This window comes from Cupressus sempervirens, chromosome 8 (assembly GCF_028749045.1).
Source record: "Cupressus sempervirens isolate cs-2001-9-10 chromosome 8, ASM2874904v1, whole genome shotgun sequence".
Lineage (NCBI taxonomy): Eukaryota > Viridiplantae > Streptophyta > Pinopsida > Cupressales > Cupressaceae > Cupressus > Cupressus sempervirens.
In genome coordinates this window covers 320352850-320364700 of record NC_143125.1, presented here as the reverse complement: position 1 = coordinate 320364700, position 11851 = coordinate 320352850, and the positions used below count along the sequence as shown (strand labels likewise).

The 11851-nt window shown below is 34.3% G+C and overlaps 1 pseudogene; it reads left to right on the top strand.

Moving 5' to 3' along the window:
• Window positions 1-3898: 3898 nt before the first annotated feature.
• LOC149542663 (aspartyl protease family protein 2-like) lies at window positions 3899-5413 on the top strand (annotated as a pseudogene).
• Window positions 5414-11851: the final 6438 nt, after the last annotated feature.

The following is an 11851-nucleotide window of genomic DNA, read 5'->3' as shown; positions in this document are numbered from 1 at the left end:
AACAACATTGACATCGACCATCCACAATCTCTCAATTGAAACAATAATGTGCCTTTGTAGTATGAGAAACATAGACCACCTAAAAAATTTCCCTAAGAGAAAATTTTGGGCATTTTGAATCCCAAGGTCAAGTTGAGCATCACATTAATCTCTCCATCTATTATGACCTAGTGTAGGACCCAACTCTGTGTTTTTCTTTGACACTTGATAAATTATCACCTGTAAATTCTATTTGTTCTCCCCAAACCAATGTAGAGGAGTTTCTTCCTAACTCTCAATTGATCCCTGGTATAAATGTTGAGTTTTAATAGTTCATCACCGCTATTTACCTTTTTTAAAGCAGTATTCAATTTTTCAATGCCTCATTAAGCAACTTCCTCCTCACTATCAATGAAGATATTAAGAATCAAGACTAATTATGTGAGGACTCATCTCATGGGCATGTGCCAACATAAGTCACAATGATAGCCAGGATTTTGTAACCCCTCTTAACCATAATGAGGATCATATTGATAGCCAAGATATTATCAATCTTCCTAATGACTTGTATGAGTAGAATAAGCATTCAAAAAAAGGGTTTGATTATTAGGTTTAAAAAAACATTTTTATCAAGCCAATTGACTTTTCCTCCCTCACTCCAAAGGTTTATAAGAATCTCAAGGATGCTCTGCCTTATACCAGACACACACAATCCTGTCAAGTAGTGACCTCAATTCTCACACTTCATGCTATGTTTCTCGTACAAGAATCCTTTATTAGGGAAATAGGTATGAAGTTTTTATCATCCAGATAACATTTACAAGAGATGAGAGATAATGAGATAGGCACAAATTTAAGAAAATGGGTATTGAATTTTTATCATGGACGAAGAGGAAAATGAGAAAAAAGATGAATAAGGATAATAATTTAAGGTGGGTATCAAAGACATAAGAATCTAAGTGGGGGTAGGTGATTGCAATAATTTAAAATAGAAAAAATTCAGATAATAATTTTATTCATTCGTATCAAATTTACTAGATAGTCGTCCACTACACTTGGGGATGTGATATCTTCTCTAACAACTAGGAACATTCATATTCCATTTAGATTTGCTTGATAAAAACATTTGTTTTTCTCTTTTCAAGTTGATTTGACTCTCAAACTCTTTTGTTGTTTTTGTACCTTATTTGTTGATACCACATCTTTTATAGAAATTTACAGTTTTCTTTTAGTGATTTTGTCAGAGCTTTTTATTTCTTAATGCTATGTTATTGCGACACCCATAAAAAATGGGTTGAAAGGATTGTTCGTCATTACCCATTTCCTATTTTTCCAATAAAGGTATAATCACGTTCACTACTGATTTTGATCTAGGTTTGTTTAAAAGCACTTGGAAATAATAGAATTTTGAAACTTTTTCCAAAATACAGTTGTGTTTTTATAGATTTTTCTCCTTCAATTTGAGGTTTTCTTTAAATTTTTCTTTGCGTTCTTTGAGATCTAATGGTTTCTCCCCTATTTTTGACTACAAAGAATATGAGAAAGGATGAGCAATAGCTTTTACACCATTTACACCATCGAATATCATTTTATGTAGATCTACCCTTGTTATTTCTTCTGTGCAATTCAGGGCAATAACAATTTCAACGTTTGACAAAAATAATTCTTCTATCCTTTATGTTTTAATGGATGTCCAAAGTAATTATTTTGGCACAAGCAAGAAATATGCTCGCAAAGGTAGAATTTGAGTTCGTGCATGTCTATTGTATTCTCTTCAAATTTCTTAAAATGTTGTTGGAAAAGGTGCATCACAAGTAAGTAACTAATTAGCTAATAGCTTTTTCTATTGGAGTTACCTTCAATCAAAATTTGACTCATACCAGAAAAAATTCATTAGAAAATAATTTACCGATTGTGATTTTGAATATGGTGACTCCAAAGCTATTATTTTGGCATAGGCAAGAAATATGCTTGCAAAGATAGAATTTGACTCTGTGCTTGCCTATTGCATTCTCTTCAAATTTTCTAAAATGTTGTTGGAAAAGGTGCATCACGAGTAAGTAACTAATTACCCGATAGGTTTTACTATTGGAGTTACCTCCAATCAAAATTTGACTCTTGTTGGGAAAAAGTCATCAGAAAATAAAATACCGATTGTGATTTTGAATATGGTGACAACTCATAAACTGACAGACTCTTTTATTGATAATTTAATTTGAATGGTCTGTAATGCTTGTATACAGGCCTCGGGAAGCATATGCACCTCTTGTGTAGTGCAAGCTTCAAACGCAAAGTCATAAATCCACTACCTACTAGGGCCATTAGTCTTGCATCTTATTGTTTAAGGATTTCATTATTGAATGAATTGTAAAAGATTACAATTTCTTTAATATGAAAGGATTACAATCAAGATCTAGGATCTAGTTTGATGGGTTGTACAGACATAACCTTTGTCATGACCACAACCCACCATTGACTTTGGTATGAAGAGAGTAGCAACAAGAAAAGTTCAAAACCACAAAGGATTCTATAGTAATATCCTGCCAAAAAGAAAGTTTTTCTTTGTTTGATCACATGCCTCAAACGGATCCCTTGTTATTGATAACTGCTCCTATATTTGCACATGTAACATTCAAATAAATCATTAACATTACTGACACAAATAACTAATTTTTTTAATCAAGGAGGGAATGAGCATTATTACAAGTCCCATTGTGTAGCTTACAAAAATTATAAGATAAAATACAAAGGGGCAATGCAGATCGCTACCAAATAGAAGCAATAGTATATCACACATCTAAGCTAAAAAGGGAATATTGTTTAGTCTTGAGCGAGTTGTAGATCTCATAGTAGTCATTTTGAAGATCATTAATGGCTTCTAGGTAGGTGAAATGTCAAAAAAATTGATTTGATGGAAAATTTGCTAGGGTTTCTATGTATTTTATACAAACTCTGTCCCTTGTTTGTGTGTATTCAGGTCTCCATTTTCTGTGTTAGGGTTTCACTTTTAAATATTTTACAATTAGTTTGAAATGTAGACTTGGGATGTCATTTAATTAAATATTAATAATCATTTTTAGCATATCAAATTGCTTACATCTTTGGTATCTAGTAAGTGGTCCATTTTAATCTTCTTCCATCATTCATTTCATACACTTTAACTAAATGTTAATAATCAATTTTTAACATATCAAATTGAATACATCTCTGGTATGTGAAACTACTAAGTGGTCCATTTCAATCTTCTTCCATCATTCATTTCATACTCTTTCTTATAAGTCTATAAGTAATCGAGTCCTCTATTCAACAAGTGTCCAGTAGTTGAACACAAAGAGACCACTTTACCCCATCTATAACCACTTGTTCAAAAAGATGATTCAAAGAAAACTTATTTTATACATGCAACAACATTTTTATTCTTGTCCTTGATTCCAATACCATAGTTGACTTAAATGTCATACATTAAATGACATATGTGTCATACATAAAATAATATATTGCATTTATGTAATTGTTGTTCCTCTTTGAAGGTCTACAATGTAGAATATACAGTTCTATTGTTCAATTATACTTCCAAATAAAAAAAATCTTATCGGCTATACCTTTCACCTCCTCTGGTGCAAGTGCTAGTTGTAATCTAAACAGAAAAGTGATGGAGAAAGAGAAGAAATGTGAGATAAATCCGATGTATGTGAATGCGAGAGTTTAGCAAGGAATCTTAGAGCGCGATATTCAGCGGAAAGGCTCAAATGTTGAAGTCAAGTCATGAATAAGACTACATGGCTCTTTTGAAACCCGGAAGTATAAAACAAATCATCGTCGCCATCAAATACTAATCAATTCCGTCCACAACACGCCTTCTCCCACCTTTATATCAATCACTACTTCGTTTCCTCTTCACAAATCAATCATCTCTCTCTGTATTTGCTTCTCTGGTCAGAGATGACAACAATTCGTCTTTTACTTGTTCTGCTACTGTGCTCGGGCATAGCCCAGAGCAGCAAGCTCGTACAAGTAAGCCCCTTAATTTTCAGTCCCCAGGAGACTCAGGAGGACGGAGAGTGCTCTACAGCTAAGCCGGTCAAATCGAGCACAGGCATTCCTCTGATGCACGTCCAAGCCCACTGCTGTCCTTTCCGCAAGACGAATTCCACGTGGCTGAGCGCAATGCTGGAGTCAATCAAAGGCGACGATTTGCGCTACCAAGCAAATAACTCAAGGAGCGGCACGCTTTCCCACGCAAGAGGACGCCGACGTTCCGTTGGCTGTAATGAGCGGAAACTACATAATCAATCTCGGCTTCGGCACTCCCCCGCAGAGCTTCTCCACATTGGTCGACACAGGCAGTGACATCTCCTGGGTTCCCTGCGCTGCCTGCACCGATTGCACTGGTGACGTGCTCGACCCCTCCAAGTCACCTACCTTCAAATACCTCTCTTCCTCTTCCGACACGTGTCAGGCACTCGGCAGCAGCCCAAACTGCGGGGATTACAACTGCAGCTTCACGCAGACCTACGGCGACGGCTCACGGGTAACCCAGGATCTCTCCACGGATACGCTGGCCGTGGCTTCGCAAACGATGCTGGATTTTATTTTCGGCTGTTCGGAATCTCGGACGGGGCTTATCACCTCCGTTCCCGGTTTGGTCGGGTTCGGGAGGGACTCGCTGTCGTTTGTCTCACAGACGGCCGATCTGTTCGACAAAACCTTCGCTTATTGCCTCCCCTCGTCTGCATCCACGAGCTGCCTTCAACTCGGCAAATCGGCCCTTTCTTCCCCGGGCTTGCAGTTGACTTCCCTGCTGACAAACGCAGCAAACCCTTCGTTCTACTACGTGGGATTGAACGGAGTCTCCGTTGGAGAAGACCCCCGCGTGAGCTTGCCTGCGATGGACGAGTCGACCGGAGAAGGGACGATTATAGACTCGGGAACTTTCATCACTCGCCTGGTGGAGCCCGCATACGCCTCTGTGAGAGACTCTTTCGTCCGCCAACTCTCCAATGTCACTCGAGCTCCTCAGTACTCGATATTCGATGCGTGCTTCAACATTCCTTCCCAAGGAATCGCGGTGCCGCAGATCACGTTGCATTTTGATAACAATGTGGACGTGCCTCTTCTCGCTGATAAATACATGCCTGGCTTTCGCTCCACCTCCCACCTCCTCCGGTTCGGGATTTTCCATTTTTGGGAGTTATCAGCAGCGCAACTTCCGAGTGGTCTATGACATTGCTGCTTCTCGACTTGGTATCGTTCCTGACGCCTGTAAAGCTTGTTAGATCACGAGGTTACATCCGTAACTAAGGCTGCGGTTTTCTTAATAAATTACGTTTCATATAATTCTGTTTAAGGTAAATCATTCCAATTTTATAAGATTGGTAATATGACAGTTGTAAGATTGATCTAAAATGTGATTTATATTTGTGAGTTTGTTTAATTTTGATGTGTATATTTAAATTAAGTTTGGTTCTTATAATAAATTTGTAATTGATTAATCAATTTTAAATTTAATATTTAGATGATTTTGTAATAGTGAGAACTGTCATAATTTCTATTTCTTATTAATATATAAATTTTATTTTTCATTAATATTCTCATGACATTTATCTAAAAATTAAGCTATGATTATGTGCATATGTGTTTGTGAAAAGAATCTTAAATAAATTTATATTAAATAATAAATTTGTAACCATTAAAAATTATGTAATATTTTTACCGTAACAAATGATTTTATTTTCATGTTTTTTTTATTTTAAGTTATTATGAAATTAAAATTAATTTTATTTACAATTCTCAAGCATAATAGAGACTTTCCAGTTTTATTAGCTAAATTTAAGCTCCAGGACAATCTCTTATTCTCAACTATCTTATCTTGAATGAGTTAATATTTGGCTCTGAGATTGTATGGACGTGAATGGTCAAGCGGGGGGATACTATACATCAGGATAGAATTTGGAATGCCAATGGAAATGACAACTGAATTGCACATATAAGAAACACGAGTTATTTTATTGCACATATAAGAATTCTACTATTTTTAAGTAATGGTCAAGTTATAATTATTTTTTTGAACTATATACACAAACAGCCAATTTTTGTAAATATATTATTCCTTTAGATTAAGGTCATTTTTTTTGTGTGCAAATAACCCTAAGAACTTTTAATTATTCCTAGCTTATCAAATTCTAAATTTAATTTGACACCCAAAAAAATTAACAAACTAATATTTTCGTCAAGATTGTATGGCTGTGAAGGGCCGCAAATGGCCGGATATGGTGGAATAATTAGGAGTTTGTGTTTAGTGAAGATGTTTCTTCGCTGCCATGTGATTGACAATAACGCTCTCCCATTTGCGTGTATAACTTACACAGCCGCCCGAAAGCACTCAAATCTTGAAAGCCAAGTCCGTCGTAGTTTGTGTAGAATGGAAATTTAAAACAAAAACGTCGTCTCCATCAGAGACCTTTTCAACTCACTCCTCCACGCGCTAATCTATCTTTCATATCCTTCATTTGTTTACTCTTCATGACAATCATCATCCACCTGCCGTAAACAACTCTTGACCTTTTCCCTGTTTTGTTACTTGACCGGGGTACAGCTCAAGGTGAAACAAGTTTGTACGAGAAACTCCCTCATTATAATGCCAAGTTTCCTTGTATGGTATGAAAAGCATAAGCAACTTAAAATCTTCCAAGCATTAATCAATAAATAAATGAAACATTGAATCATTCATTTGGAACATATTTAGATTTAATGATATATAGAGAAAGTAATAAGTTTATACAGGGAATGAAAGAATTAGAATTCAAATGTAGAGTTCTAGAATAAGCTTGGAGCTACTTTTGGTCGGCCTTAATCTTTTATTATATGGATGCTAGCCTAGTTTTTCCATATTCTATTGGCCTAGCTTCATACATGACAGTTATTATTCACCATTTTGAGAGAACTTTAATTCCTATGGGCTCAACATCTCTTTTTCTTAGTTTTTAGGCTGTGGTTCTCTTTAGTGTTGTGCAAGATGGTGTTTATATTATGGTGGATGGTCCTAATATTTTAAAGTACTTAAACTATTTTATCTACTAGCTTATATATATATATATATATATATATATATATATATATATATATATATATATATATATATATATATATATATATATATATATATATATATATATATATATATATATAAGTTGAGAGATATCTTTCTAAGGCACCTATTGCATTGAGATAATTTTAAAAAATAGGTGTCTCGAGAAGGATATCTCTTGGATTATTTTATTTATAAAATATATAAGCTAATAGTAGTCATGACGCAAAATGAAAGACATTATTTTTGTTATTCTACAAGAATAAATTATAGTTACTAAAAATATGATATTTTATATGTTCACTTCAAAAATATATTTAATACAATAGATTCCCTTTGAAAATAAAAAATTGTATTACCACATGTATGATAATTAATCAAATTAAAATATTTGTTAAGTAATTAAAATTAAATTTAGAATGGAAATTAGAGTCTCTTTGATGTTTATCTATTCGATGCCCTAATTATTTTTTTTCTCTCTACCTCATCAGTCTCCCCATCTCTCTCTCTCTCTCTCTCTCCACTTCCTGCGCCTTTCTCCCAAATCTACCCCCCTCTCACTATTTGTTGCCCTAATTCATTATATCTCTACCCCCCCCTCTCTCTCAACCCCCCCTCTCTTCCTCTCCATCTCCCTCTCTCTTTCTTTTTTCTCCCCTCTTGTTCCCCCATCATTATGTCCATCTATCCCCTACCCTAATTATACTCTCTCTCTCTCTCTCTCTCTCTCCCCCATCTCTCTTTCTTTTTTCTCCCCTCTTCTTTCCCCTTCATCTTGTCCATCTATCCCTTGCCCTAATTACTCTCTCTCTCTCTCTCTCACACACACACACACACACACACACACACACACTGGTACAATACATAATGCATGTGTTTTGAATTTATTTATAGAAATTGATTTTATTTGTAAACTCAAATTTGATTTCAAAGCTTTGTCATAAATTTTATTTTCATCTTCCCAAATATATCATAACAAAGAAAAACTCACACAATTAGAAAAATTAATATCTCAAATTGAATTAAAGTTTAGATCCTTGCAAGTTACTTATACCTAGTAACTTTTTAAAATGATACAATTCATACTCTAGTAAGCTTGAATAAGTTATGGTAAGCAAAAAAAACCTCATTTTATTTTTTTGTTATTTATTCTTAATTATGTTATAGAGAGAAATATTTATGGACAAAATGAACTCGATTTTCCCAATTTATATAAATTTTCTATACATCCATTAAAAAAGACCATTCAATAGTGATACCATGAAAAACTCAATTAGCCAGAATATGCAATATCATTTAAACATCAGAATGAAGACTAATGGTTCACATCTAAAATCTAAACAATAATTGATCTATAGATGAATGCTTCTACTGTAGAAAGCCTCTCAGCCTAATAACCCTACTCTAGGTAATAATCACATGCTCTCAACCACTTGTACATTTTTTTGTTTCACCCATCCCTTGTTTTTCTAGATCAATCTGGCTAATCACCTTCACAACATATTTCACATATAATTTCTTTACAAAGATAAATCTTCCATCGATGTGGAGCCAATTTCATCAAGCTCATTTTGGTTTACATTTTGGGTCATCTTTAAGGTTCCTTTAATGTCCAAAGAATCCTTTGATCATTTCCACCACTTTTCCCTTGAAGATGTCGGTTGTCGCACCATTATAAATATCTTTGAAATTTCACATCAAGCAAAGTAAAATAAATTGACTTTTATTTTCATCTTCACTGGTTGTTTCCTTCAAATTCACATCCTTCAAATTATTTATCTATTCAAGCTCCTCCCAAAAATTGGAATGATTCTTACTATTTTCCATGATATTGTCCCTTTGCTCATCAAATACAACCCAAAGTCTTCTATATTGTAACTCATCAATTCCTTCGGTGACATTGATATCCCTTGTTTCTTCCCATTGAGATTTCATTAGATGCCAAGGATGAGTAAATTAGCTCAATGCAACCAATTTCCTTCCATAGATCATTATTAGTTCTTTGCAACATTTCTATTTCAAAATCTACTCTAATTGAGAAAAATCATCCACAATAATAATAATACAAAAGGCTTTGTCTAATTGAGAAAGAAAATGAAAGCCTCTTGGCTTAATTAGTTGTACAAAGAAAACATGAATATATTATTTGAAAGATCAAACAATCTTTGATTATCAAATGAATTCTTTTAACTCTGCTTTCCTACAAATTTCTTGGAAAATGAATTAATAAATTTTTGAATTCTTTAATGCCTTACCTTTTGCATTTACTTCAATGTCTGGTTGAGTGCCTTAGGTTTTGCTCAAAAGGGAAATAACTATTGAGGAAAAAAAATGTGTATGAAAACCAATCAAATCAAGTACATAGAAAATGTGATCTCCAAAACAACTATGTGAAAGGTACTTTCGATTTCATGGCCTAGCTTTTGCATCTATCATTTGAAAGATCCTCAAGGCACTATGAATGATGATATATACTTCCAGCCAAAATTATGAAAGAGTACTTAAAAGATTAAAGGATATCCTATAGCCAAAATCTACCAAGATGATGAAAGAAAAAATATCTCCTAGATCTGACTCCCACCATGTAGGCAAAGGCAAAGTTCCAGAATGATATCCTTTTGATTTTCATACTGAGCAAGCATCTACCCATCTCCTAGTCTTCCAATCTTTTGAGCAAAATACAACTTTTGGTGAACTGTAGGAATTCTCTTTTTCTCCTCAATTTCGTACATGACATTTTCAATTGTATGCCAACTTTCAACTTTGAGAGTAATGATCTTTTTTGTTAAGGTCTTTATAGAAATCTACATACCACTACGAGGGCAAGGTGTGGATTTCTTCACAATATCGTAATTCACTAGAGTCCTTTCATCCTACAATTCTTCTCCAACATAGATCAAAATCTGTTCGTCTGGAGGAATCCCTTCCTTATCTTGAATCTTGGCCTTTATAGTTGCTATTGTGTCTGAGCTCTCAATTGCAAGTTTCAAGATCTTCCCACTCAAAAGCTTAACAAATATCTGCATTCCACTACAAAACTGAAGGAAAAGGAATAGATTAGATTCTCTCTTAATGAGAAATTATCCTCAAATCAAGAAACTATTGGAAGAACAAAATTTTCTTATGTGAAATGCAAAGAAATTTAGATAACACATTTAATTGAGATGATTTGCAATGCCTTGGCCCAATTTAGAATTTGATTTACGTTATATATGCTCATTACAAGCTATTGCTAAATTATCATTGCAATTTGTATCAGTGAAGAAAGATGTAATATCATTTTGTGACTATACCACTTCTATTAAAACATTATTATTCGATCTTGTGAATCATCTTCACCTTAAAATACAATTTAAAATTGTCCATTACCTATAAAATTTTATTAAAATAGCCAAATGTTTACATTGATGAATGCTTCCACTGTAGAAAGCCTCTCAGCTTAATTAGTCTTACCCTTCTTTAGTATTTATATCATTTGAATATATATATATATATATATATATATATATATATATATATATATATATATATATATATATATATATATATATATATATATATATATATATATATATATATATATATATATATATATATAGAGAGAGAGAGAGAGAGAGAGAGAGAGAGAGAGAGAGAGAGAGAGAGAGTTTTTTCAAGTGCGTTTGTTTGTATCAATTAGAATTAGGTTTGATGAAAATATGACATTAAAAAAGAATTACGCTTTATATATATATTTATATATATATATATATATATATATGTATGTATGTATGTATGTATGTATGTATGTATGTATGTATGTATGTATGTATGTATTTACACACACACACACACGCACACACACACACACACACACACACACACACACACACACACACACACACACACACACACATACTAATAGTAATTATGACACAACATAAAAGATAATAGATGAATTTTAGTACTACATAATATCAAGGTTGGGGTTAGTGTGTAATGCCCACCCATAGTTTATTTGTTTGTTATATTTACCAAACGCTTTTATGCCTATTTCATGGATGTGTTAGTTTCAAGGATATTATTTCATAATTTATACTAGAGATATATCAATGAAAATTACTTAGTTGACTATATTTTATGTGTTGTTTAATGATTATGGATACTAGTGCATTAATAATGCTTTAAATATTTGTAGTTAATAAATGTGATTTCTTTCATGATAATGTCAGATGATGCTTTAATGATGATTACTTCATATTTATTGTTGTGGTCTCCACAACACACGCCCTATTCCTTACTAAGAATGGAGACCCCCTACTTTTTTTGACTCTTGGAAAGAAAATTTGGTTAGAAGTTAGAATTTTAGACTCAAAAATTCAAAAAAAAAAAAAAAAAACTGCACGCACCACTAAGGGCAACATGCGCCCGAGTGTGGCACACGACACCAAGGGTAGCACGTGCTCGAGTGCCACTCGCAGTGCCACCAAGGGTCGTGCGCACCCAAAGTGTGTGTGTGCCACAAAGGGTTGTGTGTGTGTGGCACCAAGGGCAGCATGTGCCCAAGCGCCACGTGCAGCACTAAGGGTAGCGTGCACCCAAAGCGTGCACATGCCACCAAGGGCAGCACACATCCAAAGTGCATGAGCACCCCCAAGGGTCTCACAAGTGCTTAAGGGTCGTGTGTGCCCAAAGGCCCTTCACGCGCTCCCAAGGGCCAAGTGCACCAAAGTGCCATAACGCATCGGAAAGGGCTGTGCATGCCATATTGCACCGGATGTTCACCTGCGCACTCTAAACGTGTCT